Source organism: Neomonachus schauinslandi, chromosome X, assembly GCF_002201575.2.
Source record: "Neomonachus schauinslandi chromosome X, ASM220157v2, whole genome shotgun sequence".
In the NCBI taxonomy this organism is placed as follows: domain Eukaryota; kingdom Metazoa; phylum Chordata; class Mammalia; order Carnivora; family Phocidae; genus Neomonachus; species Neomonachus schauinslandi.
In genome coordinates, this window is record NC_058419.1 from 67,625,019 (window position 1) to 67,639,008 (window position 13,990).

Here is a 13,990-nt window from a genome sequence, read left to right on the forward strand (position 1 = left end):
TGGTTTGAACTACCTCATATATACATGATATATATATGTTACATAAATATGTATTTATTGTATATAACCATATAATGTATAAGCTTATATGTTTTTATAATTAACATATAAAATTATATATAAAATAAACTGTTTTATCGCATTGTGATTAGTGTGGTTGCTGTCCTTTTGTACATGCCTGGTTCTTAATAACTTTAGTACAGCGAATCCCTCATTCTTACTTTTTAAAAAAATTGTCTTTATTTTCATGTACTTATTCTTCCAGGAGACCTTTAGAAACAACTTGTCAAGTCCTCACCATGAATACCATTGGAATTGCAGTTGGAATGGCACTGAATGCAGAGATTGATTTTTGGAGAGCTATCATATGTATAATCTTCTCATACATGAATGTGGTATGTTTCTCCTTTTATTCAGGTCTAAGTATTGTGTGTATCTATTCCACTTATTATCTTCAATATTTTTTCCTAGTTTATGAAAGAAATAGGCAGATGTCCTAGGAACTGAGATTCTGATTGAAAAGTACAGAAGATGTCATCTGCATAGACTAGATTGTTCAGTATAAAAGGTCATACAAAATGTATTTTTTTTTTATATGATGGTAACATTTCTTCCACGTGGCCCTAGGAGTCTGCCTTATTTATAGTGTTCCATTTCCTTGTTTTGTATTAATTACAGAGATGATTTCTAATACTAGGGAAATTATGTAGTAAGCCATTTGTTTTTAGTGCCGTCGGCATCCCATCAACTCTTCTTTCCCATTTAGAAGTGCTTCCTCTATACTTCAAGCTTCTGGGAACTCAGTGCCCATTGTATACAGGATATGTACCCATTGAAGACCTTCATGCCCTCCAATATAAGGCTAACTTGTGTTCTCACTACAAAAGTTTAGAATCAGAGAGGTAAGAGTCCTGTTCTACCTGATGGTTCTGTTTCAGTCTTAAGAGCAACTCTCCCGAGAGGGAGCTAGAAAACATCCAGGATTCTGAGAGGGATTTGAACTTAGATCATATGAGAAGCATCATAGGAATTAGGGCTGTTTAGATCGTGGGAGACAACACATCCAAAATAAAGAGTTTGATAATCTGTTTTCAGATCTTTGATAGAGTCAGGAATAGTTGATTTTTGCTGCTTTTGAAGGCAGTTCTAGTTAATGGATAAACAGATTTAAGAACTGTCCACAAAGATAACAATATTCTTGGAAGTGATACCTAATGGTTTTTCTGTGACCACTTGGAATGGAATTTGAGAATCTCCCTGCATTGTTTTTTTTTTTTTTTTTAAGATTTTATTTATTTATTTGACAGACAGCGTGAGAGGGAACACAAGCAGGGGGAGTGAGAGAGGGAGAAACAGGCTTCCCGCCGAACAGGGAGCCCGATGCGGGGCTCGATTCCGGAACCCTGGGATCATGACCCGAGCTGAAGGCAGATGCTTAACGACTGAGCCACCCAGACACCCCGAGAATCTCCCTGCATTGTAATGAGAGGTTGGATTACATGCACTTAAAGGTCACATTTGTTTCTGAGATTCTGACTATCTCAATGAGGACAAATGAAACAGTATTATTGTGTGCCTACTTCACATGTTCCCATTTCATCATCACCACAACTTTCTGAGGCATCCCAGAGAGAGAGAATAAATTTGTTAGGATAACTCATCTAATTAATGGCAGAGTGTACTTCTCCAGTATATCTTAATTTACAATATATCTTCTCCAGCATATCTTGATTTACAAGAGTAATTCCTTAAATTTGTATAGCACTTCATCATTTGAAAACCTTTCACAAACATGATTTTATTTGACCCTTATAGAAATTTGGTGAATTTGGAAGAACAGATTTCATGTGTTTATTTTACAAGTGGAAAAACATGGGTTTGGAAGCTCTTTGAGTTTCTCTGGGGTAGGAGGGATCTGGGAGACCATTCAGTACAATCTCCATATTTCGCAGTTAAGGAAACTGAATACCAGAATTTAAAAATCAGTGTTATTTTGTGGGTATTCTTCGATTTGTGTTGGAGGGAGGGGAAGATCAGGCTAAATGATTTCCTGTGGGGGACAGAAGGGTTGTGTTGCTTTTATCCGTCCTTTAGTATACACTTGATTAATGCTGACTCATCACATTAGATTAAATGGCATTTTAACAAACATTGATCAGAGACACTAAGGGTTTAAGGAGAAAACTAAGGCTTTAGGGAGCAGGTTGTGGAAGATACTCAGGGTCATGAGATCCTTCTTGGTAGCCCTGAAAGCGTTTAAAGTATTTCCTGCTCCTGGTTCAAGGGACACCTGGGAAAGCAGGGCCTGAGGGAATGGGTTATGTTGTTAGTTTGCAATCAGTCTAGTATGGATGGGAATGAAACCTCGGCCCCTGCCACGATTCTGGGAGCCAAGTCACTCATGGTTCTGTGACATAGGCTCAGCGTGATGGCTCCCTTGGATTTAGCATAGGTTGCAGATTTAGAACCTCAGGAATGGAAGGGCCTTAAGAGCCTCATATCCAAGCCTGCTTATTTCAGTTTGATCCTAATTCAAGTTCTTTTAAGATATACCCATCAAATGGCCTTAAATTTTATCCAGCGGGTCAGTACAATTAGTGATGGGGAAGTCCTTCCTAAGTCAGCTTGTCTCTTCTTTGAAGACTCGCGTGCAGTATTGAGCTGAAATGTTTTTCTACAGCTTCAGCTTAATCAGCATATTTGTATTGTACCCAAAGTCAAAAATATTGCTTTATTGTTCTCTCTCCTGCATCTGCAGTTTCTTCTCTCTGCTGCCTTTTGAGCTGCGGCACGGTGCTGGGAGATGGGGATATGGAGACGAATTTAGACACAGTCCCTGCCCTCAGGAGTTCTCAGTCTAGTGAGAGAGTTCGACATGTACACAGATAATTACAACAGTATGGTATGCTCTACAGTGGAGGTATGTACAAGATACTCTGGGGTTCGGAAGAGAAATCATTTGATTGAGTATGGAGATGCCAGAGGCTGGAGGAACTGATGCTTAAGGGGATTCTTAAAAGAAGTAAAGCTTGACCAGGAAGAAAACAGGGAAGGACCTTTTAAGCAAAGGCATGGACATTGGAAATAGAATGATGAAATGGGACTACAAGTAGTTCCTGAGATTGGGTTAGAAATGTAGGCTGACGATAGATCCTTATATAGTGTTTCATGAAATGCGGATTCCATTTTGAGTGTTTCAGTAGGACATGCATTTGATGGTCACTCTAGCAGTACTATAGAGCATGTTCTGGAAGATCTTCAAATCCGGACAGGGAGATTAGTTAGAAGGCTACTGTAGTAGGTAAGATGATAAATGATCTGAGGCCAGAAGGAGTGGGAGTGGAGAAGAGGACCTGACCTCTTAGAGGCTATACAAACATGGACCTAATAGAGGGGCCAGTTAAGGCTCTCAGACTTGGGCAAATGTGCATTCACCTACCTCCATCCCTGGCCTTGATGAGAAATCCCCTCATGTTTTTTAGATGGGCATTGCTACTATCTCTTTTGGACCAGGGCTTGACTGGACCGTGTTTTGCAGGTTTCTCTTGGGGTGCAGCTGTATAGGAAATGTTGATTCTCAGACATCTGAACAGCTGCAGACCTGTCCTAGGATTACTTAGTTCCTGGTGCTTCTCAGCAGTAGCAGCCCTCCCTCATGACCACATGTCACCCAAAGTCAGAGTAGAGGCTCTCTTCTCTAAAACCCACTCAGGGAAGAGGTGGCTTTCGTTGTTACTGTCTCAGTCATTCTATTTTGCTTAGGGACTTTACAGTGTTTATGGTTACACCTCCCAGTAAAACATGTTCAGTAATCAAAAATCTGTAGATGCAGTATTCATTTCCTCTTTGCTCAAAGCAAGAGGAACATGTCCTTTGGAAAATTCTCCACCTAGGGCTCAGAGTAGTGACCTTGGAGATTCAGAGAATGGATTTCTGTGACTAGAACGATTAATAGGAGATTGCAGTTAAGTAGACCTTAGGTATTTTCAGTGGACCCTGTGTACGTAGCCATCCTAGAGGGCAGTAAGGGGAAGAAGGGGTGGGAGAGGAAGCTCTGAGTAGGACAGCAAAGCCAGGACAGTAAGAGTTTGGGCCTTGGGACTAAATAGCCTAGGCTCTGATCTGCTCTTACATTCACCAGTGTGGTGTCAAGCATGGTTTTTCACCTCTCTGGGGCTTTCCTTTCACTTATGTAAAATAGGGGTAATAATCTTTTTTTGCAGTGGTTTGGTGGGGGGTAGTGATCGCAATGATTTTTAAGGATTTAATGGGATTGTTCGTGTAAATGGCTTAGAACGAGTCGGAAGTATGTTAAATGCTGTATCAACTATAGTTGCTGCTGATAATGATGTTGACTGTGACAAGGATTAAAAGAAGATAGTTAACTAGAGGTGCTTATATTTTACATTGTCGATGAGACTCTGAGGGTTCGAGGAAGAAAAAATGAACCGACGTGAAGGTTTTCAATGGTATGCTAGTATGAAGTCAATTCTCTGCCATCTTTTTCTTCTCTGCCAAATGGGTTGGGAAACCAGATGAATTTTGTCCATGCCCTGATCACTAATCTATTGCCTTTGCTCTTATTTCCAAATAGAAACCTGTTGAAAAGTTGTGTTACACCTGAATAAAGGTTATCCTAAAAATGTAGAAAAATGCTTTGGAGTTGGTCAAAACCGGACTTGAAACCTGACTCAACTGTTTACTAGCTGTGTGATCTAAGGCATGTTACTTAACCTCATTGAACCTCAGTTGCTTCATCTAATATCATAATTAATTTGCAGGGTTTCTATGAGGACATTTGTCAAGTGTATGTCATAAGCACTCTATCAATCATAGCTATCATTGTTAGTTCTTGGGATGCTCACCACGTGACAGAGACAACAGCAGGCCCTGGTGGCTGGGAGGACTGCATGGATCCAACCTCAACCTGGAGTTGTGCTCTTCTGAAGAAATCCTACTCGGATGGATATAATACAACCTGCTAAGTGTCCTAGCACTTATCAGGTTGTATTATCATTGTCCGTGTCTATGGCTCTCGTCTACCAGACTCTAAATTCCTTACAGGCAAGGACAGTGCCTTATTCATCTTTGTATTCGGTGCCTAATCCCGTGCACATTGTAGGCCTCATTAAATGTTTGTTGAATGAAAAACTGAATCATCAACAGACATTAATTGGGCGCCTGCTCTGTGATCTCCATGGGCTCAGCTTTTCCCCGCCAGTTGCCTACAACGTCCAAGCTGTCTTCAGTATGCTTTCTCCCGAAGCTTACTCCTATCTTCTAATCCTTTTGCTGAGGACTTTTCTGTGTAGCACAAGCATAGCAGATATATTTACTTCATCTCAAGTACCATCTCCAGCCGATTGAGAGTACCTGCCTTGATTCTGTTTTATAAAAGGATTCCGAAGCCAGCTCTCAGGGCAGTGTGAAAGAGCGTTAACGACTCATCAGTGATGTTTGCCGAGGGTGGGAGAATGGGCCGTAACAGCACAAGGGCCACATCTGGGTCATATTTGAGATTATGTTTTCCGTGAACTACTCTGTCTCTATGCCTGCATTTTAGTCTTGGCTACTTGCAGATGTTGCATGGCTGCCGCTGCCGCCCCAGTTGCTGCTGGTTGCTCCTTGGGTAGGACCAAAGTGATCACTGATCAGAAACTTCATCCTCACAGTCTGGGGTTTGCTCCTGTGGCTGGTATTCACAGTTTCCCCTTTCAGCTTTACCTCAGCTATCCCCTTACCTACTACACTGACAGGTAGGCCTCCCCTTTCTGTTCGCCACCCAGCGGGCTCACATTTCTTTTCTTATTTCCGAATGATTAATTGTTCTTGTTCCGTGAGAAGCCTTCTTTCTGTTAGAAGATGTGACAACTAGAATACAAGTTAAACGATTCCATCAGGGCGCTGCAGTGAGTCGTATAAGCTTCCCCTTTACCGTGGGAGAAAATTGCAGACTTTGGGGTGGGAAGCACTGAGAAGGGAAGGGAGGCATTGTAGATGTGGGAGAGAAAGGTGATAGCAGACGGAATAAGATCCTGGGAACCAATGTAGGTTGGGAGGGTGAAACCTCTGGCTCTAAAATGGGGGTGGAGGGATAGCCTTGGTTGAAAGGAGTTACCTTCTCGCTAGAACACAGGCATTCGGAGTTAGGAGGAGGAGCTGAGAAGGGGGTTGAAGATTTGTAATTGTCGAGGTGATTGATGGGGAGAGGAAGCCGACCAGGGACAGGATTACGGAGACGAACCAGCGTCTGCGGAATATTCGGGCCAAAAGGCTGGAGTGGGGCCTTTTGGCATGTTAAAGCGAGGTACTATTATATTAAATGATACGTGAGATGTGATATTACTCCGTTAAAGCGAGAAACTAGCTTGAAACTCCATTAGAAACTCAAGAAATTGTAAAGTGGTCTTGGGCCACTGTCACAAGTAAATTTGATTGCCTGGGCCTGACCTTTATTTATTGAGGAGTGGACAGCTAGCAAGAGAAGGGTTATGCAGAAATGACTTTGAAAATCCAGACTCTCTGTGGAAGGCAGTGTAGGTCCAAAGTGAGCTCCAAGTCTGTGACTAAAAAGAGGACTGGGCGTGATCAAGATGGGTGTTGAGTAGTTGGAAACTTGGAATAATAGGACCTGTGATCGGAGAGTGGATTTTGAAACCTTGAGACTTCAAACCCGGAGTGGGCAAGATACTTGTGAAGCTGGGATGTCAGATGGTCTGTTACCTACATACTGAAGTGACCCAGGATTATAGCAAAAGCTGGTCTGGGAACGAGCACTGTGGGCCAGCTAGAATACGCTTCAGTGCCTGAGGAATGGTTAGAGGTTGGCTCACGGCGGCTGTGCAGATGGAAAAGAGGAAAGGATGTAGTGGGTTGTTGGTAGGAGCCGCAGAAGAGTGGCAGGGAGTCTTCGAAGTTACACAAACTATGATTTGCACATTGCACTGCAGTGTTGGCTTGCAGAACGCCCAGCAAAAACGATCCCCTCGTTTACTGAGCGCCTGCTCTATCCCCGGCACCTTGCTCTGTGCGCTCCCATTTACCCCGTCTGGGTCTGTCACATACCGGGTGTGAGAGAATGAGCAGCAGTCCCAAGCAAGGACAGCTAGAGGAGCTGCTGGCTCTCAGAACTGAGGGGATGCCGTGGCCATCTCAGCACAGACCTGGGCAGCTTGAAGTGGCATAAAAAGGTTTCCTTAGATCAAAATTTTCCCTTGACATTGACCTAACTCTGTTACATGGTACGAGCTTGTGTTGGCTGTTCCATAATGTACTCTGGCTTCTGAACCTCTGAGTTGAGGAGTATGGGCTGGTACTGTCCTTTAAAAAAAACAAAACAAAACAAGAAAACAGGCACAGCACTTTAAAAAACTCACATATTGATTGACTAGAACAAGACAGTCCAGTTACCTAATTGAGCTTTTAAGATAAAGGATAGACAAAAGAAAGCTCGCATCAATGGGTGGTGAATAACAAGACCACTTTGCGAAATCCACTCTGAGGTCAGGATGCATCCAGTTTAGTGGACGTATTGTAGATACCCGCTGTGCTGTTGGGAAGGACTGGAAATTGATGCAGAGAGATGTCCCTTGGGACCCGGAAGGTCAAGTTTAGGAGAAGAGAGTGTGAACCCTGCGACATTGCATGTAGTCATTTTTCTTCGGTTATAGTCTTCACATGAGTCAATATTTCACTGAAGGTTTAAAGCCACTGTGATAGAGTGACCAGGCCCTCAGACAGCCCATCCCCTCCTGTGGGGGCTGCTTTATATTTATTCCTCAGGAGAACCTGGTAGAAGACTTCGTGTGAGGGAGAAGAAAAGGCAAGAAGCGGAGAGTGACTACAGCCTGTCTTCATCTCAGCTTCACAAGGCATGACTCAGCAGAGGGAGGGATCATCCTCTGGAGACTCTCCAGACCACAGGTTGCTCCTTTCAGTTGCATGCTTAGCCCTCTCAGCTACTTTTTCTGTTCAGAAATCATACTGTATGTGCATATATGAACTGTCACTTCCCATAAAGAGTACTCCACGTTCCCAGTTTAAAAAAAAAAAAAAAATCCCTCAAAAAAGGTATAAGGCTCGCTCTGTTATCCAGTAGTCAAAAATTGCTGGATCCCCAATGCTGGAATATAGGCCACCAGAGAGGAGTTTGGGTTTCAGCAACAAAGGCCCCCAGCTTAATGGAAGGAAGGCAGTCAGCTGACTTGAAAGTAACCCCTATCCCTGCAGTTCACATTATTCCTTCTTCCTTCAGCGCCTTGACTCAGATACGACCACTGATAACAGCAAACCAAAGCCATACCTTCTCCTTCCACTGGCACTTTTCTGGCCTGTGCAGCTGCTGTTAGGAGTCACTCTCTTTCTTTAGCACTTCCTTCCTCCCATCTCTTAAGACGCAGGGAGTCATGAATGCTAGAGTTGGGGTCGAATTTGTCCTACTTGCCTCTGTGGTTGGGAAATACTAACGTTAATCAGCCCGATACCCACTTCCTCCTGATATTATGACAGTTACTGGAGAAGCTGTAGCCAGGGCCAGCAACCCTGTGGACCCCAGCCCCAGGACTTACTCCTGAGGTCTCAGCTGATTACAAAATACTAGTAGGAGGGCTTGCCCCATCCCAGCCCCCCTTCTGAGTTAGTCATCAGAGATCAGGACTTGTCTTAGGGCATATGTTGCATAAGAACAGATATCTCAGGGGTTAATAGTGAACAATATCAGGAGTCCAGGTTACCTTTTATCTCTCTTGGGGATGGGCAGCATAGGGTAAGTGGAAAGTCTTGTATCCCCAGTGATTCCTCAGGACACCCTGGGTCACACTATCTGGTACCTTATCCCGGGTCTTGCCTCTTCAGAGTTTTTCTAGTGCACATCTTGCTCTCACTAACCACCTTTTATTCCCTGCCAGACCCTGGTGGGTTTCAGTGGGTGTGGTTTTGTTTTGTTTTTTTCTTTTCCCTTCCTCAGGCCATCTGTAACAGTCATCATCTGGGAGGAGCCTTGTTGTGAATGAAGCCTCAGTGAGTGGAGTGACACCCATGTTTTTCTCTGAATATAAGGAGAGGGAAGGAGGCCATGAAATCCCATAATGGAGTAACAAAAATTTGACATTTTAGTAGATACTGGACCTAGAAGCCTACATGAAGGAAGTAAACAAACCTGAGAGATCTTGGATGTGTGTTGAGTGAAGATAAGAGTGAATTCCTTATTGCCCTTAGTAATGGAGGAAGAGAGGGGAGAAAAGTGAGGGTCCTTTATGTCACTGGAGGAGGCCCTGAGACTTGCTTCTTAAACCAGTGGCTTTTAAGTTGCATTGCACTACTTCCGTTGCTGTTTGTGTGAGAGTCACTGTTCCAAGCCCTCTTCTCAGGTACAGCTGCCTTTGTAGAGATTCCTCTTGACCCCTGTTGAGAAACAACCCAGAACGAGGTTTGCAGCTTAGAACTCTCTGGATCAGTGACAGTTTCAGAGGGGTCGAGAACAGAGCAGGTAGCACAAGTAGTACCAAATAGCTCAGCCTTTTTTATATAGGATGGATGGGGTAGAGGCGGAGAGCACAGTGGTTCCAGGCAACTCCAAACACCTGGTAAGGTGTAAGGAAACAGTACACTGAAAGGTCAACCCTTAGACCTATTATTTGTCAATCCCCAGAGCATGATAGAATATCTAAAAGTTATAAAGATGCTTTCCTAGAAGAGATTTAGAAGAGGGGAACTTCCAATTATGTAATACGGGCATTGCAGCTTTTAAAAACATCTGTTCCCTACATAGGTCATGGAGATTGATACTCGTATCAGCCTGTGGCTGACTAGGCCAGTATTAACTTCAAGGTTTCATGCTCTTGGAGGGATCCTGCTACTCTCTTGCTTTGACAGGTGTTCATCTGCAGTATGAGTCCAGTACTTGAAGGAACAAGAGGACAACAGGCATCCAGGGGACATCAGTGTAGTCTTCGAAGTGAAGATGGCAACAGAAAAGATCATGGAGTTGGCTGGATTGGGCTGGGCTCGTTTGTTGTTTCGGAATTTTAAAAATACTTTTTTTCTTGATGATAAAAGTAACAGATGATCACTGTTGAAAAATCAAAGGTATAAATTAAAAAGTAAAGAACACCAATAATCTTATAACCCAGAAAACAACTCAACATCTGAGTTTGTTACCTTTTGCTCCTTTAAAAAAGAATGTAGCATAGTTTTTTCAAGTTTTCATTTTACTTCCAGTTAGTAAACATACAATGTTCTGTTCATTTCAGGTGTACAATTTAAAAACAAAATTGACATCATATTGTATATGTTGTTCTCCATCTTTTTTCATTTGAAAATAATGTATTTGCATGTAATTAGCGTTCTTTGAAAACACAGTATTGTTACATAATATTTCATATGGATCTAACAAAATTTAGGTAGATGACTGCATGCTGCTGGACATTTTGCATATTACCAATTCTGTCTATAAAATGTAATAAACTTCATTGTACATTAATGTACATTTGTAATTATTTCTTTGCAGTAAATTTCTAGAATGGGAATTACTGAGTTTGATGAGAGCATTATTAGGGCATCTGAAAAGTACTATTGAATTGTGCTCAGTATAGTTGTAAAAATTACATTCCCGTCAGTGGTGTATAAATATGCATATTTCTCCACACATTCATCAAAATACGGCCTTTCTCTCTTTTTGTAAATGTCTGCTCATTTAATAGGTACAAATATACATCTGTTAGAGATTTGTATTTGTAATTTACATACAGTAAAATTCAGTCCTGATTTATAGTTCTATGGGGTTTTTTTAAGATTTTATTTGAGAGAGAGTGTGCACACGCACGCATGGGGGGAGGGGCAGGGGGAGCAGCAAGCAGAGGGAGAATCAGGCTCCCCACTGAGCAGGGAGCCCAACAGGCTCAATCCCAGGCCCCTGAGATCATGACCTGAGCCGAAGGTAGACACTTAACTAACTGAGCCACCCAGGCCTCCCTCTCCCACTCCCCCTGCTTGTGTTCCCTCTCTCACTGTGTCTGTCAAAAAAATTTAAAAAAAATTGAGAGAAATTATTAGTGATAAAACCCATAGAACAGGGGGCCTGGGTAGCTCAGTTGTGAGCCTGATTACTTATAAAAAGCAGGCTTCCCGTGGAGCAGGAAGCCCGATGCGGGGCTCAATCCCAGGACCCTGGGATCATGACCTGAGCCGAAGGCAGACGTTTAACAACTGAGCCACCCAGGTGCCCCTCTCAATTGTTCTTTTTGTTGTAAACCACTTTCTCCATTCCCAATCCCTGAAAACCGCTGATCTGTTCTCCATCCCTATGGTTTTTCCCTTTCAAGAGGTCATATGATTGGAATCACACAATATGTAGATATTTTGGTCGGGTTTCTTTCACTTAGTGAAATGCATTTAAGATTCATCCATGTTGGGGGGTGGAGCGAGATGGCAGAGTAGTAGGAGACCTGGATTTCGTCTGGTCTCAGGAATTCAGCGGGATAGGGATCAAACCATTCTGAACACCTACAAACTCAACAGGAGATCGAAGAAAAGAATATCAACAACTCTGAACAGAAAAGCGACCACTTTCTGGAAGGCAGGACGTGCGGAGAAGTGAATCTGAGGCGATATTCAGGAAGATAGACGGCGGGGGAGGGGGCATCCATCAGCCGCTACCGACAAGTGAAAGAGCTATGGAGCACAAAATCGGAACTTTTAGAAGTCGGGTCCGCTGAGGGATGTTGCTCCAGTGGCTAAGTGGGAGGTGGAGCCCTTGCTGGGACTGTGGTCTCAGGACCCTCGGGGTCACAGAAAGACTGGGGGTGCCTGAGTGCAGCAGAGATCCCAGGTATCGGAGCGGGGAAGCCGGCTGCAGAGATGGAGCCGAGGAGTGGGCTCTCAGCTCGGGGTTGCCATAAACTGTGATCCAGGGCACAGTCGGGCCACTGCTCCTCCAGCAGGGACCCAACAAGCGGCAGATATGGGGAGACTCCTCTTCCTCCCCCAGGAGGAGCGGCGCGGGAGCGCACTGCAGGGATCTGCTGGGTTTGGAGACTCCACACAGGGTCAGGTGCCAGAGATAGAAACGCTCGGTCACAGGCCGAGTGAGCACAGAGTGTGGCCGGAGACCGGGGAGAAGGGAGTGACTGACTGCTTTTCTCTGGGGGCTCACTGAGGAGCAGGGCCCCAAGTTCTCGGCTCCTCAGGGGCAGAGATTGGGAGGCCGCCATTTTCACTCTTGTCCTCCAAAGGTGTATGGAAAGCTTGCAGGGAACAAAAGCTCCCGAGAGCAAACCCGAGCAAATTACTTAGCCTGGACCGGCAAGGGCGGGGAAATTCCACCTCCGGCAAAGACATTTGGGAACCACGGCAACAGGCCCCTCCCCCAGAAGATCAGCAAGAACAGCCAGCCAAGACCAAGTTTACCGATAAATGAGAATGGAAGAACTCCAGCACTAGGGGAATACAGCACATAGAATTCATGGCTTTTTTCCCCATGATTCTTTAGTGTTTCAAAGTTAATTTTTTTTTTTGAATTTTTCTTTTTCCCTTTTTCAACCATCTTATCAATCCCTTTTTTAAAAAATCTTTTTTATTTTTCATTTTTAGAGTCATATTCTATCCCTTCATAGTAGTTAACCTTATTTTTGGTATATATAAAGTGTTCTCTCTTTAAAATTTTGGGATACAGTTTCTTGTAACAGATCAAAATATACCCTAAATCTCTAGTGTATGGCTTTGTTCTAGTCTCCTGCTTGATCACATTCTCTCCCCCCGTTTTTTTAAATCCTCTTTCTTTTTTCAACCTTCTTATCAATTCCTTTTATAAAATCTTTTATAATTTTCATCTTTACAGTCATATTCCATCCCTTCATCGTATTTACCCTTATTTTTGTACATATATAAACTTTTCTTTCTTCAAAATTTTGGGAGGCAGTTTCTTCTAACAGACCAGAATACGCTAAAAATCTAGTGTGTGGCACCGATCTGTTCACCAGCCTATTCATATTTGATCATATTCCTTTTTAATCTTTTTCTTCTTCCCTTTCTTTTCCCCTGGTTTCAGGACTCTTCTGATTTGTTTAGTGTATATTTTTCTGGGGTTGTTGTTACCCTGTTAGCATTTTGTTCTCTCATCCATCTATTCTCCTCTGGACAAAATGACAAGATGGAAAAAAAGAACAAGAGGCGGTACCGACTGCCAGGGACCCAACCAATACAGACATTAGTAAGATGTCGGAACTAGAGTTCAGAATGACGATTATAAAAATACTAGCTGGGCTTGAAAAAAGCATGGAAGATGTTAGAGAAACACTTTCTGGAGAAAGAACTAAAATCTAACCAAGTCGAAATCAAAAAGGCTATTAATGAGGTGCAATCAAAAATGGAGGCTGTAACTGCTAGGATAAATGAGGCAGAAGAGAGAATTAGTGATATAGAAGAACAAATGATGGAAAATAAAGAAGCTGAGAAAAAGATAAACAACTACTGGATCACGAGGGCAAAATTCAAGAGAGAAATGATACCATAAGATGAAACAATATTAGAATAATTGAGATCCCAGAAGAAGAAAGAGAGAGGGGGGCAGAAGGTATATTGGAGCAAATTATAGCAGAGAACTTCCCTAATTTGGGGAAGGAAACAGGCATCAAAATCCAGGAGGCACAGAGAACCCCTCTCAAAATCAATAAAAATAGGTCAACACCCTGACATCTAATAGTAAAACTTACGAGTCTCAGAGACAATGAGAAAATCCTGAAAGCAGCTCGGGAGAAGAGATATGTAACCTACAACGGTAGAAACATTAGATTGGAAGCAGACCTATCCACAGAGACCTGGCAGGCCAGAAAGGACTGGCATGATATATTCAGAGCACTAAATGAGAAAAATATGCAGCCAAGAATGCTATATCCAGCTAGGCTGTCATTGAAAATAGAAGGAGAGATAAAAAGCTTCCAGGACAAACAAAAACTAAAGGAATTTGCAAACACAAAACCAGCCCTACAAGAAA

The 13,990-nt window shown here is 43.0% G+C and overlaps 1 long non-coding RNA gene across 3 annotated transcripts in view; it reads left to right on the forward strand.

Annotated features, from left to right (window-relative positions):
- The window catches only part of LOC110570553, a 56,588-nt gene extending 46,118 nt beyond the window's left edge, over positions 1-10,470 (forward strand). For 2 of the 3 annotated variants that reach the window (XR_002479736.1, XR_002479738.1), the window contains 2 exons: positions 266-395; positions 7,783-10,470. This is a non-coding gene — a long non-coding RNA (uncharacterized LOC110570553). The remainder of the gene's footprint in view (positions 1-265; positions 396-7,782) is intronic. The other variant, XR_002479740.2, reaches the window with a different exon arrangement.
- The last annotated feature ends 3,520 nt before the right edge of the window (positions 10,471-13,990 follow it).